Source organism: Periplaneta americana, chromosome 12 (genome assembly GCF_040183065.1).
Source record: "Periplaneta americana isolate PAMFEO1 chromosome 12, P.americana_PAMFEO1_priV1, whole genome shotgun sequence".
Taxonomy (NCBI): Eukaryota; Metazoa; Arthropoda; class Insecta; order Blattodea; family Blattidae; genus Periplaneta; species Periplaneta americana.
Genome location: NC_091128.1, coordinates 25620244 through 25636169, shown reverse-complemented (window position 1 = coordinate 25636169; position 15926 = coordinate 25620244). Strand labels below are relative to the sequence as shown.

Here is a 15926-nt window from a genome sequence, read left to right as displayed (position 1 = left end):
TATCGAGCGAGTAGGTCACTTCTCGAAAAAAGAAGAAAGTGAATGATTTAGACAGAAAGGAATAGTAGGGTCGCAGAACAACACCCTAATTATAAAGATGATGGTGATGTTCTTACGTACCTCAGAGACATCGGACACAATATGGGTGGCAATTTTGAAAAATTAATCACATAACATTTTATACAGTATACATAAATATGGATATTTTACTTGTCAAAATAAATTATTTTTAAGAAAATATGTACTGGTGACCAAAATATCGGGTGACAAAAAGTCTAAGTGACCAAAACATCAGGTGACAAAATTGCAGTGACTAGGTGGTACAATGACGAGAGTTCCGGTACGAGAATTCAGCTTCCCCTCAATGATGCCAACCTCAAGAGCTAGTGGTTCATAAGGTCCAGGGTTCAATTTCCGGTTAGATCACAGGAATTTTTTCTTCAAGTGGAATGTTCCTGTGTTCGTCCATGGTCTGCAAATTAGGTTAGGCTTAGGATTAAGACCTCTCCTGGCAATTCATAATCATCGTATCATAATATCTTCGTTGCACCGTAACTCCGCCTTCCAGGCGTCCCAAACTTAGAAGTGGGTTATCAATAAGCCATTGTCAGGAAAGACCAGAAATGTCAAATGACAACCTGGTAGCATTGGGGAAGGGCTGAGGAAGCAGAGGAATAAACTCAAACCTGTTACCTGGCTTAATATAGGGAGGAGAAAAACGGAATCAACGTGACTTCATTCATAGCAGGTTTGGGAATCAATCAGGACGCAGCCATAACAAAAAATTATTTAAATTGTAAACGAATTAACAATGAAACGATATACTGCAGTAAATAATTAGGTAACATCAGTGTAGGTCTATTTACAAATTGATATTAAATATTTACAGAACACATATAATTAAAATTTTATAATGTAGGTATATATGAATCTTTAACATGATTATGTGACAGAATTTTGCGTATAAAAGACTTCAAAATGCAAGGCAGATAAATGAGGTATACTTGAGATTCTTGCGATTAGCTGGAGGTGTAGGTACAAAACTATACCTGGTAAGGTTTATCTTGTCTCAGTAGCAATAAAACCAAGTCCCTTCAAATGAGGGTGGAGATTATAGGAGGGTTGTAATTTTCAGAATTCCTTTCAAAAACCTTGTTATTGTGCATGCTGCCGGAACTCAATTTCTTGAAAGACAAGCTCAGTGACGGAACTACACAGTACGAAGAGAGATATTTTATTTTGCGCTACAGAAGGTATCAACTGGTCCCTTCCGCCACTGGATGGATGGACGGCAAAGCTCCACGCCTCCAATGCCATAACAATACAGACGAAGTAAGACATATCTCCTTTCTCTCTCTTTTCACAGTGAGACAAGATACATCACACAGACTTTTAGATATAGCGTATCGTACAACATAATCTCGAAATATCTTCAAGTAAAGATGAAATAGACAAAGAGGAAGAAAACGACAAACATCAACTAAACAATAATGAAGAAGAAAAGGCATTCAAAAGAAATTTATAATATAAACCAAAAGGAAGATTTGATATGGAGAGTCCGAAAATGATATGATGCTGAACTTGGAATAGAGATATAGTACCTAATCCATGAAAGCAGACAATGAGGATGAACATGATGATGAGTAAATAGTCATACAAACGAGTACTACGTCTATGCATGGAGCATAGCTCTCACTTAGTAACGGATGTAACAGTAAGGTTCCCTTACTCGGAGCTTTCCATACTGATGTAACTGGTATGTAGCTTTGATATGTTGTCGTATCTTATATGGTGCAGAATTCTGGTTTAATAACAATATTTATAATATATAATAAATAGATCACGGGAATTTTTCTTTCAATTGGAATGTTCTTGTGTTCGTCCATGGTCTGGAAATTAGGTTAGGTTTAGGTTGAAGACTTCTCGTGGCACTTCATAATCATCGTATCATAATATCTTCGTTGCACCGTAACTAATTTCTTATTTCTGTCATGATTATTATGTGGCTTTATATCCGTCTTATCCAGAAGTCTCTTCAAAGTATTGCCTCTCATCTATTACTTTTCATTTGTATTCTACAATTGCCCCAAGCGTTTCATTTCTATAAATTATAGCCTTAAGTATCGTGCCTTTCTTCTGATAAACTCAGCTGAACTCTGTCGGTTTCAGTTTTTATCCTATATAGTTAAATTTCAGTGACATAATACTCTACTAAAATCTAATATCTAGTATACATTTCATTTTGTAAACTGTTTGGACAGAATTTAGCTTAAAATGCAGTTCAACATTCCTTAGTTTTCGTAAATTAATCGATTTTATAAACACGTTTTCCACTTTAATATTATATATTGCAGTGCAAGTAACTTGAATTTCATATTTGTTCGAAACATACATCAATATAATTATTTGCGAAATAACATTGTAATGATTTATTACGGATCCGGATGTCGAAACTGTGGAAGTATGAAGAGACATCTGCTGTGTTTGCATTGAGTCTATATGCACTTGCTTCTAAATCCCTAATTAATACTGTCTACTACTTGACCTAGATCCGGCCCGGTAAGTGAGTGAGTGAGCACAGAGAAGAGATCGTGTGGTGCTAATCCTCCGGCACGGATCTCCCTCTTGATGGGGCGCCACAAGGGAGGGGCGGTGGGAATATTGATGAGGGTGAGGTTAAGAAGCCACCCCAACTCTCTCTCTGCCGCGGTAAACCCGGGGCGGAAGAGAGTTCAGGAGTTATGGCCATAACTTCATTGTAAGCACGAGACGAAATTCGTCCTTGAATGGAACTTTAAGCTAAGAACAATATAGGTAATGTATGACGCGGTTGAAATCTTCATTACTGCAGGTTGTGGCAGTTGAAATGTGTGACTTTTCGGAGAGGCATTGTCTGCCTTCCCAGAGTGAGTGAGGAGAGGTTTCGAAGTCCTGAGATTAATCAGTCTCTCTCAAAGTAATTTGCTGGGACGTCGTTTCTTACTGATTGCTTCGAATTACAGATTCTGATCTCTAATTCCGCTTTATGAGCTTCTTGTTTGAGTGAGCCACAAAAAAAATATGCTTTACAGTATAAAGGAGTTGTGTTACTTCAGTAACTACTTGATTTAATAATTTCACCTTGAGCTTGCACCGAACTGTATTAGTTTCCATCTCAAGTCGTTATTTCATTCTTAAGAAATGAAAGCTATAGACTATAGAGATATCGTGACATTACCTTTTGAGCGCGTGCGTAACATTGAGGTCTGTTGGTCTATAGGGAATGGCGGGACTGCTTTCGAATCTTATAAACATGATTAAGTTTATTTTTATTTCAGTTACTTATTTAACGACGCTGTGCCAGTTTGCTAGGTTAGTTAACGCCGATTGAACATGTGATAGAAATGATATTTGGCAAGATAAGGTCGATGATTCGTCATGGAATTACCTGATATTCGTCTTACAGTTTGAGAAAACCTCGGAAAAATCCCAACCAGACAGGTAATTACCTCAAACAGGATTCATACACACGCCGGAGTGCAGCTCTGAATTAGCATACAAACGTGTTCCCGTTTGCTGATTAGGTAAAAAACGGGTATTGTCATATTTTATAATACAAAGAAATAGGATTGTTCCGGTATTAAAACATCATCAGTAGTTTAAAAAAAAATATTAATCCTTTCTGTATCTATAGTAATAAACGATTGAATGCATATATGTTAAACTTCTACAACAACTGTAGAAAATTAAATTAATCAGACGTAGACAGAGTACACACAATTGCCTAGAAATAGCAATTAAACAGGAGAATTTAGAATATAAGTGCAGTTAGTATTTACAAAATATATTAAGCTGACTTCTACATAGTGCAACAACTATGACGGTAGTAGATATAAGAATAGAAATGCTAATACATATAAATAACAAATATATATTAAAAACTATGTTTAATTATATGTCAGCCAAAGATATGTAATGTATGAGCAAACTCTAGCAAGAATCTGAAATGAAATTCCGAGAGACACGGCTGAAAAGATTATTGATACTGACTGATTCACAAATCGAGCTGATAAACGCTGGAAAGACTAAGAGTTGGTATGGATCCTTCTCTGCAACTGGACTTCTACAGTCTGACTGAATATAACTCCTCTTCTCAGGACGTTGCGTGGTTGTACAAAGGGAAGTAAGGTGCACGTACCAAATAATGCCACCTTAAGTGATTTAAGTCACTGTTGCTCTGGAAATGAGTTATGTACAGATACAAAAATTATGACAAAGAAACTTTAATTTTATCTTTAGAAAATAGCACAATGAAAATGGTGGTAATATATACTGGAGAAGAATTACAACCCAAGTAGGAAAACTTTGTATACTGGCGTTATTAGGAACAGCTGTTCCAATTAACGCCACCTATTTTCTAGTAACCTATACACTTATAATTATTAATGAATTATTTTTCCTAAGTAACACAAATTTAACTGAACAACTACATTTGAGTTTCTGTTAATAAAAGGTACGTACAAAATCACTTAATAGCAATGAAAGATTCTTGATCTGAAGCTCAAACATTAGATGGATTAGGAAAATATGTTTTCTGGTAACTTCTTACTTAAAAAAAGAGACGAGACACAGTAAGAAGTTATAAACACAGAAGCATTAACCTTAGTTAAATACGAATGTTTTCCCAAAAGTAAAACAAAAAATTACGAGTTTGATAAGTTATTGAACCAATATCATCACTGTCGACATTCTGAACATTTGTAAGTAGTGTCTTTCCTTATGGTGTCCACACTAATCATGTAAATATCTCACACAATATGAATATAATAGTAATGAAAGTACTATTAAAAACTGAGGACTATCGTAAAACAAACGAGTACCGTACTAACATAACCTAAAATGTTATCTGTAGACCTTTAACGCCACGTGGAGTTAAAGCGCTACTGAGTACTTGATAACACTACACGCCTGTTTCTCTAACATTTTCAAATGTTATAGGTAGCAAATACTTTCTCTGCATAAACGAATGTTTAAGGATTACGAAGATATATATTTTAATATAGTTATTATTTGCTCAACACACAAAATAAAATATTGCTTCTTACCTTGATATAAGAACAGCCATTCACTATACACACAACAGGAAAATTATGGAATATTATATCACTAGTAAATGTCAGCGGACATCAGTAACTCATTTCATCACTAGATTGTAAGCGAATGCAGGCTACAGTAGTGCACTACCAAAATCTGGTACCGTTAACAAAAATTAATAGGGTGGCGTTAAAAATATACATGGCGTTATTTGCCTCAGGGACCTTATAAGAAAATATTAAAAGCCTGATGGAATTAGTGAGCGTTGTAATAAGAAGTCTGGAAAGAGTATGGAAACTACCTATGCCATATTTCTCCAAGAATGTACTCATTGAAATATTATAATCACAAGGAGTCATTTTATCCTTGCCTTTTAAGTCATATTATACTGTAGTCAACTATTTTATGCCTTGAGGTTAAAACTATGTAAGAACCACAGTATTGGGTTTCCTTTCCACCTAATGCATAGCTATGTTGTTTAAGGTAGTAGCCCGTCATTTCACTTTGTCCTTGTTACTGTAGTTATATCGTGTAATCGTCTAGTGCAGCGTTTTTCAACATGTGATACACTAAAGGTGTAATTTTAAATCCCGCGGCACACTCACATAATCTAAATGAGTGATTCCCAACCAGGGTGACTTTTGAAGGTTTTAGAGGAAATCTGTTCACTGAATGATGACTTGTGCCGCGTTCGCTGAATGTTGACTCTTGTGGACTCACTTCTTTACTACTCTTTTCACTTTTATTCTTAAGATATAGGGTTAGAGAAAACCCCCCTAGGGGCATCAGAAAACATAAATTTATAAAACACTTGAATGCTATACCATATGACCACAAAATGAAACAAACAACCCAATTATGCAATGGGAAATCTGAAGTCATTGCTTAATCCTTAATCATCAAGTGACAAAGAGCAAGTGATACTATCTCCGAACTGAATGAATGAGTATCAATTAATAATATGTCCTTTTCCATGCTACACAATATGCAGCCAATAAAATCTGTCTAGTTTTATTATCTACAATGGAATATTAAAAAATCTGTGCTTTTGCAAGGTCACAAAATTATCTTTACCAAAATGCTTCGAGTATTTATTCCGTACAAAAAAAAAAATATATGTTTCATGCCATATTAAATGACGCTGAAAAATGATTCTATCCAGGATTCACCTTCCATTATAATTTTCTATGATAAGTATGTTGAAACGTCGGCAACCCAAACATCAGAAACGTTGTTTACTGTGGCACCAAGGCATGAGCCTTATCGGAAGTAGTCAATTTTGTAAGTTGTTGTCATATGCTTGTGGTTAAATTACAGACTTACCAACTTTCTTAAGCAATGAGCGAGTCACCTACAATTAACTCACGACTTCGGCTATCCCGCATTGACACGATAATTTACGGGATCAAGAGATGATTGCATGACTTTCATCTTTAAAGTTATATTTTCATCCTATTATTATTATTATTATTATTATTATTATTATTATTATTATTATTATTATTATTATTATTAGTATCATGATTAAAAATTACATCCTTTACTAAATTCCAATCTCCCGCATTATTTCATCTCTCGTAGGTTGGCAGGTCTGTTGTTATATGCGTTCTGTGATTGCCAAAAATTACGTAAGACAGTTAGTTCAGTATTTCACCGGTACGGCTGTACGGGTTATCGCATAGTACTAAATAACATGAGTGCTGTTAGAAAATCAACATCTTGGAACATACACTAACATTTTATATTTGTAGCGGCTGGGATTTTATTGTTGATGCTGATGATGATGATGATGATGATTATGAAGATGATGATGATGATGACGACGACGACTGAATCTTTAATTACGAGAGTTGATCCATATGCTGCAGCCTGACCTATTTCTAGTTGAACTAAAATCTACATTTTGTGGCACACAAATACGAGTAACTCAAATGTGTTATGATTACAAGCAAAGTTGCAAGTCTGTACCTGTCCGCGTTTATTCGTAGCAGGTGTTCGAGTGGCCGAAGATGTTGCGTCCGTAGAGAAATGGAGTCTGTAGAGCAAAGAGCTATGATTAAATACCTGCAAAATAAGGGAATGCCTCAATGTAAAATTCACGAAGATGTGACAGGTACCCTGAGGGATTCTGCCGTATCTAATGGTATAGTAAAAAGGTGGTGTCGAATGTTTAAATGTGGGAGAATATCGTGTGAAGATTAACATGGTGGCGGCCCTTACAGAACTGTCAGAACACCAGAAAACATCAATAAAGTGCGTGATTTAGTGCTGCAAGATAGATGAGTCACCCTGAAGAAGAAGAAAAGGCTTCTCACACCACAGTGTGCACAATATTTTGGTAAACGAATTGGACTGAAAAAATCAACTGCAAGGTGGGTGCCTCGAATGTTGTCGCAGACGCAAAAACGACTAAGACTAGTGCTCTTCGAGCAACATTTAACTAATTTTAGAGCAAAAAAAAATCTTGAAACATATGTGACTATGGATGAGACATGGGTTCACCACTATAACTCTGGGAACAAAATTCGAATAATGGAGTGGAAACATAAGGATTCATCGATCCCTAAAAATTCAATGAGCAGCCATCAGAAGGTAGGTCTAAGGTTTTCTCTCTGTTTTTTGGGATGCCCAAAGTGTTATTTTGACAGGCTATTCGCAGAAAGGAGTCACAATAACAGGCCTTTATATTAAGCAAATTTAATTGAAAAATTGCGGCATGTTATCAAGGAGAAACGTCGTGGCAAGTTGAGGCGAAAAATTTTTTTCCACCATGACAATGCTCCAAGTGACAAGTCCTTAGTTGTAATGACTGCAATTTAAACAGCAGGATTTGAATTTTTTGACCATTTACCCTATTCACATATCTGGCACCCAACGGCTTCAGGCTATTCTAAAAAAAACACCTGCTTGGAAGATTTTTTTATCCAATAATGACGTCATTTCCTCTGGTTGAGGTTGTGGATGAAATATACATTTATTATCAGGCAGTACATCTCACTTGACGATTTTTGTCAGAGGAAGAACAATAATAATTGTCTGTATACATCTGAAGTGTGATTAATGTAACATGTAGCTACTCAGCGATGTATACAATGGAGGGGGAAATGAACTAGTCACCCTAACCCCATTATCTTCTGGCCTAGTTGCCTCATGAGTGATTCTTTATTGATATAACATCAGATCCAGACCTGTTTTCCGACAGTTGACTAAACAACAAATAATGATATCATACAGTCCGTAAGCCAGTGGTTTGCATAGGTTGTACAAACCTTCTTCCAGGAAGCTGTGGTAATGTTGGAGCATCAGAGAGAGAGAAGTGTATCAATCTAGTAGGGAACAGTGTGGAAAAATGAGGTAAGATTAATTTTTTCAACTATACTGTATATAGGTCAGAGCTACAGCATAGGGATCAATCATCGTATTTAAGAATATTTGCTCTAAATCAATACAAATATAGTCAATGGCGATAGAGGCTACTCAACGCGCTAAATAACATAGCTTTAATGTACTCGGAGGCCATGATCTTGAGTTTCAATTCTATCTAGAGTATGGATGTTTCTTTCTTTATTAAATAGGGTGATTCACGAGGATTTATTGTCACATATGTAGCTTATTTTCGAAGACATTTTGAGCAAAAAAGTCATATAAACATTTGTCCTAATCTACAGTAAATATTTCTCAGAGTTACACCAATTTGAATTTGTTTGTAAAATACCATTATGCTTTAGTTTTAAGGATAAAAGAATATTATAGACAAAGAATGATCTGTTCAGGAGTATCATTTCTTTAATTAGCTAGTATTCAGAAGCTAAAAATGTGTTGTGAATTCCATAGCTGCTTCGTACACATTTTTTTTTTATTTTTAACTGCGAAATTACATTTTCTTACGCATTTATGACAACAATTGTTACAAATCACGCCACTCTTGTAAATTTTTTAAGCCTGTACATTAGGATGCATAATTAAACTTTAGAGAATCACGTTCCTATAGTCGTATGACTTGTAACAATTTCCGTGGTAAATGCTTAAAAATTATGTAATTTTGAGTTCAACATGGAAAACACAATCTGTACAAAGCAAATAACACATGTTTAGCTTCAGAACACTAGTCAATTAAAGAAATGATATGAATAGATCATTCCCTATTTGTAATATTCTTTTATCCTTAAAACTAAAGAAAAGTGGTATTTTACTAACAACTTCAAATTAGTGTAACTCTGAAAATATTGAGATTAGGACTCATGTATATATGAAAATTTTTGCTCAGAATTCTTCGGAAATAACCTGTGTAAGTGCCGGTAAATCCTCGTGAATCACTCTATATATGTCCTCTGTTGTCCTCGATCGAGATTTGACAAAGTGCTGACCATAATATATCACGAAGTCCCAGTATTTCTCCGTAGTGTAGGCCGAAAACATTCGAAGTATAGGCTTCAGCTTAACCTCAGTAGGAGTATGAAAAAGCAACGACGTGTCATAGAATTGAATAGGCAGTTCCCAAAATAAGTAAAGTCCAAATTATAATATTATCAAGACATAATAGATATTCTTAGAACTTGTAATTATTGTTCATGGAGGTGCGGTGCAAAATGTTATGATATTGTTAATGTAGTCTTGTTTCTAGAACAATTTCTTCTTCTAGGTACAGTTGTCACAAAAAAAAAAAGTGGCCGCATTCGTGAACAGCGAATATTTTCTAAGTCTACATCGGGTCACGGCGATGTTACACGATGCATGTGCTTGTAGAAGGAGTTCCGGAACTATGGAATTATTCCATATTTGTGTCTCGTAGACCAGCGGTCGAGTGCTTGCTTAATGATTCGAAGGTTGTGGGTTCGCGTCTTCTTGAAGTTTTCATTTTATATTTTAATCGTTCTTTATCGATATAAATAATATTCAAATTATCATTTATATTGTTATCGTTCTTTATCGATATCAAGTTATTTGTATTTTGTTATCGTTCTTTTAGCGATATAAGTAATATTCAAGTTATAAGTTTTTGTATTCTGTTATCGTTCTTTAGAGATATACATAATATTCAAGTCATCATTTGTATTCTGTTATTGTTCTTTAACGATATGAATGATATTTACATTTTTTGATATCCTGTTATCGTTCTTTGGCATTATAAATAATATTCAAGTTATTTATATTCTGATATTGTTCTTTCGCGATATAAATAATCTGTATTTTATGTAAGTAATTATAATGCAAATAACCATTTTTCTTTGTAAAATAGGTTATTTTATTTAAATAATTAAATATATATTATATAATATCTTATATTAATTAAACAAACCGATATATACTGTTTATATTCTGTTATCGTTCTTTAATTTTAATTTAATTTATATATCTTCTCACCATTCGTGAGCTGCCACAAGGGACAAAGAGTACTTAACCATAGAAATTTTTACAAGTTCATGAAAAACCAGTGATTTTTGTTTTAACGATGAAATTCCTACAAATAATTTCCTGCAAATATATATATATATATTTTTTGAGATTAGTGAAAATATACCTATTTTTAGAAAGGTGAGTGTTACAAAAAAAAAAAAAAAAAAGTAAAGAATGCTACTGAACTTAGTTTGATTTCGAATATGAGTCATTCTTCAGGAGAGCAATTGACCCTTTCAATGCAGCTAAGGTTACAATCGGAATAAGCCTCTTAAACACATCTTTCATGAAGAGAGTAGCGGTACCTCTTGCTCCAACCAGAAGTCCGATTACTTCAGCCTCTTTTAGCTGGTATTTTTTGAGGTAATAGGGAATGGTAGGATTGTAGATATTCTTTTTTTCATTATCCACTTCTGCTGGCTGTTCCTCATCCGTTTCGAAACGCACAGTGGGATCAATTATGTATCCAGATCTTGTAGATTCCTTGAAAGCTATTATATCTATGCGCCGTGTACTGGCAGTGACGGAGAGACCATGTACTTCTTCAAAGGTGTTGTAATCGGCATGTTTAAGGGCAGTGGCTATAATTGATCGTACTTGGCGGTCTCTAGCGTTTCGCAGAGCTTCGCCGTGCGGACAGGATCCCAGGATGTGTGAAGAGTTTCAACCTCGTTGTGGCAATGCGTACAACGGTTGTCCTGAGATCTTCCCGGCACAGCACGTACTGCAGCAACATTTCCAACCATTTTAATGCCATCGCGCCATTCGCTGTTGGAGAGTCCTTCGTGTTTACAAATCCGTTTGTTGGCACCAGGATATTGTTTAAATAAAACTACGCCTTTCCCTTTCTGTAGATGACGACACAAAATATCAAATTCTCTGTTCCTCAGTGGGTTACGAATCTTTGTAACATTTAAGAAATGTTCATTCTTATGAAATAAGGCATCTTCTGGAACAATGTTCAGAGATTGGGCACATCTAATGCTCTCCTCATGAATCTGACGTGTTTGTATGATGTATGGGTTTTGAGATTTGTGTAAACATCGAAGGGCATTAATTTTTATAAATAATATTAAAGTTATTTATATTGTTACCGTTCTTTAGCGACATAAATAATATTCAAGTTATAATTTACATTCAGTTATCGTTCTTTAGCGATATAAATAACATAAATTTAATATTAGGTTTGGAACAATATAGTTGCATAATATTGGTTTTAGTTTTTCTTTTTATATTGTTACATTATACTATCTTGAACCACAATAAAATGAAAAGATGTCATGAGGAATTGAACCTGAGACGTTGATAACTAAATTCCGACGTTCTTCCGGTGAGCTACGAGGGCGCAAGTGTGGAAACATTTGCGGAAAAATTAGCCCAATCCCCCTTCAAGATTTTCTGATGATTTGTAGAAGCTAGTCCAAGATGCGGGGGGCAAAGATTAATTAGGATTTCCCGGTCTCTGATCGGGTCAAACATCCTGATAGAACTAATATTTAACCCTTGCGGTGAATTTAGGCGAAGACCAGAGGGCCCAATTAGTCAAATCCACTCTCCTCATCTCCACGCTTGGGCTCCCTGGCATCCAATAAGATGCGAAAGAGATGGTAGTGTGCGGAAAGCAACGGGAAGTTACCGCATTTATCCTTCCCAAGAAAAACTGCAAACATGAGCAAAGGAAGCTTTTAATACAAAAAGGAGGATATTCTGGAGAATGAACTAAGGAAGAGACTAGTGAAGTGTTTTGTGTGTAGTGTGGCACTGTATGGGGAAGAAACGTGAACATTACTATGAAATGAAGAGAAATGATTAGAAGCATTTGAATTGTGGATATGGAGAAGAACGGAGCGTGTGAAGTGGACAGACAGAATGAAAGTGAAGTTGTATTGGAAAAAGTGGGTGAAGAAAGAATGATGCTGAAACTGATTAGAAAGAGAAAAAGGAATCAGTTTGGTGTCTGGATGAGAAGAATACTAGACGACATTAGGATATGTGGATCATATGCGGAGACTAAGAAGAAGGCAAAAAATAAGAAAGATTGGACAATGCTGACTTTGCAATGAAAGACCTGTCCACGGGCAGAACATTTATGTATGTATGTCTCCAGAATGCCTGGAATGTCGTGTCTAATAACATTAGCTATTTGCTAAGACTAGTCGATTCCATGCCCACTCGTCTGTTTTGTTTTTTTTGAGCGCGTAATTGTTTTAATGTTCTAAATCAGACGCCAGGAAGTTTGTTTTGTTTTTGGCACGAAATATATTTTTGTTGATTTTCGATTTGCAGCCATAATGTCATAATAACAAAGTCATGGCATAATACATTCATGAACCTGCCGTTAATGACTAAAATAAGCGTAAAAGGGAAAGGAGCAATTATGTATATTTTGTCTCTCTGTTTTAAAAACAAAACAAAAAAGAACATAATAAGCACGAGGTTGTATTCGAATGCAGGATCTCACGAATAAGAGGCTGGAACGCTACCATTACGCTATCAAGTAACACACGGAATACTTTAATTATAACTGTAGATATCAGGCAACGTGGTCCAACAACATGTAACATCGCCTGTCCCCGAATTGTAACGAAGATACCCGAAGGGAACTTTGCTTCAAGAGAGCGGCCACTTTTTAATTTGAAAACTGTACATGGTATAGCTAGCGGACTAAATATAAGGATCTTTGAACATTAATGACTTTCGATCATTTTTACGTTAACATGGTTTAAAAACAGATTCTTAAATTATTTTTTAGATGGCCAATCCTAAAAGCAGATCTTTTGGCACTATGCTAGAATGCAAAATAATTCACTATTTACGGAACCTGAGGAATGCACTTTTAACACTAATGCGGAAAGCATTTTAAATCCTATTTTCAATTGTTTGTGACGACTGTCAAATTAATGTTTTCCATCAGATGTTACACGGGAGCAATTACAACTAATCAATAAAGCCATTCAAACAGTGGCAGATCTACTTTTAAAAATGACTGTTTTGGTTAATAAACTTGTAAAAATTAAAGAAATAGCTTTAATAACTATTTTATTAATAATAATTATATGAAACAATTAAGAATTAAATGTAACGAACAAATTATATGCCACAGGAATTCGAATCTCGATCTTCATTCAAAGGCTCTATCGGTGAACTACAAAACCGTCTGCTTTTAACGTGACTATTACACTCTTACTACGTCATACTACTTTTAACCAATAAAACGGTACGAAAGAACGTATTTCAACCAATCATGGCTGCTTATCGCACAATTTTATCGCGTCCCTAGCATTTGTTTAATTTTATCGCGTCCCTAGCATTTGTTTCTTTGTTTGCCAACATTTGAAACTCCGCTGGTCTGGACGTCAAAAAAATATATATATAAAATTACAAACCACTCCAGTCGATGCACAGCAGTTTCAAATATGACTCGCATTGGCATTCAAGAACAAGAATTAATAAAAATCACTGATCATACCTATGCATCTTCTGAAATCCGATTTACAAATAAATGAAGAGCACCATTCGGAAATCCTGAATAAGTTGAATACACCATGTAGGCCTAAATCAACGAGTTCCACTTCTGTTACGCATACGTCCAATATAACATCAATTGAACCACCAACCACATTCAAATTTGAAAATTGTACACTCAATAATTATTCCTTTTAAAATTATTCATTGGGAAATCCTGAATAAGTTGAATATACCATGTAGGCTAAATCAACGAGTTCCACTTCTATTACGCACACGTCCAATATAACATCAATTGAACCACCAACCACATTCAAATTTGAAAATTGTACATTCAATAATTATTCCTTTTAAAATTATTCATGTTTATTTTTTATGTCATCGTCGTTAATTAAAACTTTTCTAACACTTGTGTATATTAGTTAGGTTATGTTATAGCTTCTGCTATATGATATTATGGATAGTCACGTATCAGAGATTGATTAATATTAAGATTTATTGAATATCATATGTCAAGTGACGCTGATTACTGGGATTCGGATAATTGAAGTGGAATGTTGCATTTTAATAAAAATGAAACTGAATCAACAAAGTCTTCTTGACTAGTAACATTGCCATCGTGTATAATAGATCGAGAACTTCTCGACGAGAAGGCATTGCTCACTACTGCCATCTAGCATGCATCTAGCGTAATATTTGTAATGTTGAGATGGTACAATAATACATTTGAAGACAGTTGTATTTTCGTAAGTCAAATAATATTTTATTTTATTGGAGTACTTTGTTACTTCTAATCTTTATATACTTTCTTCTAATCGTGTAATAGTCAATTAAATCCCACTCGAGTTTTGATTTTCTCTAGATAAATCAAAACGTCTAGTGAGATTACTGTTGATAAAATGTAACCACTATGGGACAGATTACAGCAGTGAAGAAGACAGAGTGAACCGTAACTAAAGTCATTAACTTCACGGGCTTAATCTTTGAGATACTTTGTACAAAAAAAGTTTAATACAATTTTGCTCATTTTTGCTTCCTTTTCGATGTAAAAATTGTTTTATTTAAAACATTTCATAGCGTCTTTCGGGAAAGCCATTAATTGGAGTCCCAATATACATAGTCAATTTAAGACAGCATCTATTATGATAATAAGTTCTTTCAATCATATATTATGATAATACAGCTCTCTTAAATTGACTGACCATATTGGGAATTAAATCAATGACTTCACCAAAATATGCTATGAAATTTTTAATAAAAAGCAATCCTTATGTCGAAAAGGATGCAAATCCGAGAAAAGTTGATTAAACGATTTTGTTTGAAATATCTCGAAGAATAACTCCCTGAAATTAATGACATTACTTACGGAAGAACAGCTAACTAAAAATAGTGTAGGCCTCTCGCACGACACAGACTCTAAAAATGATATTAATTTGTTCGCAGATTCGTTCCATTGACCTGGAGCCTCGTTTCACAAATAAAATGTAATTTGTATCGTAAATATCTATTGATTCCGTTCCTTAATATTTCTCTAATTGAATTGTATGAAATTTTTGCTGCTGAAAGGACAGGTGTCTTATACGTAGAAGCCATACCATAAGTCTGTTTCAAAATATTGGTAATGAAATTAAAAACACACAGTTGATGATGATGATGATTATAATAATAATAATGATAGCAATAATAATAATAATGATAATAATAATAACCATCATCATCATCATCATCATTATCATCACAATCCTTGATGTCGCTGCTTCAATTGAAAAATAGTGCCTTTCCATCCTCAGTGTCGTATATTGTGAGTCAGGAATAGGCATCAGTTGGTGATTTATTTATTTATTTATTTATTCATTTATTTATTTATTTTCTTATTTATTTATGTATTTATATTTATTTATTTAACAGGGCAAAGCCCCAATTACAATAGACAGTACAGATTTGTTAAAAAAAACACAGAATTGCATATAACATGAAAAAAGAGATAAAAC

General features: G+C 34.6%; 1 protein-coding gene across 1 annotated transcript in view; it reads left to right on the top strand.

Moving 5' to 3' along the window:
- LOC138710217 (protein O-mannosyl-transferase TMTC1-like) overlaps positions 1–15926 on the top strand; it is a 1461941-nt gene that overhangs the window by 393833 nt on the left and 1052182 nt on the right. The gene's annotated exons all lie outside the window — the stretch shown is intronic.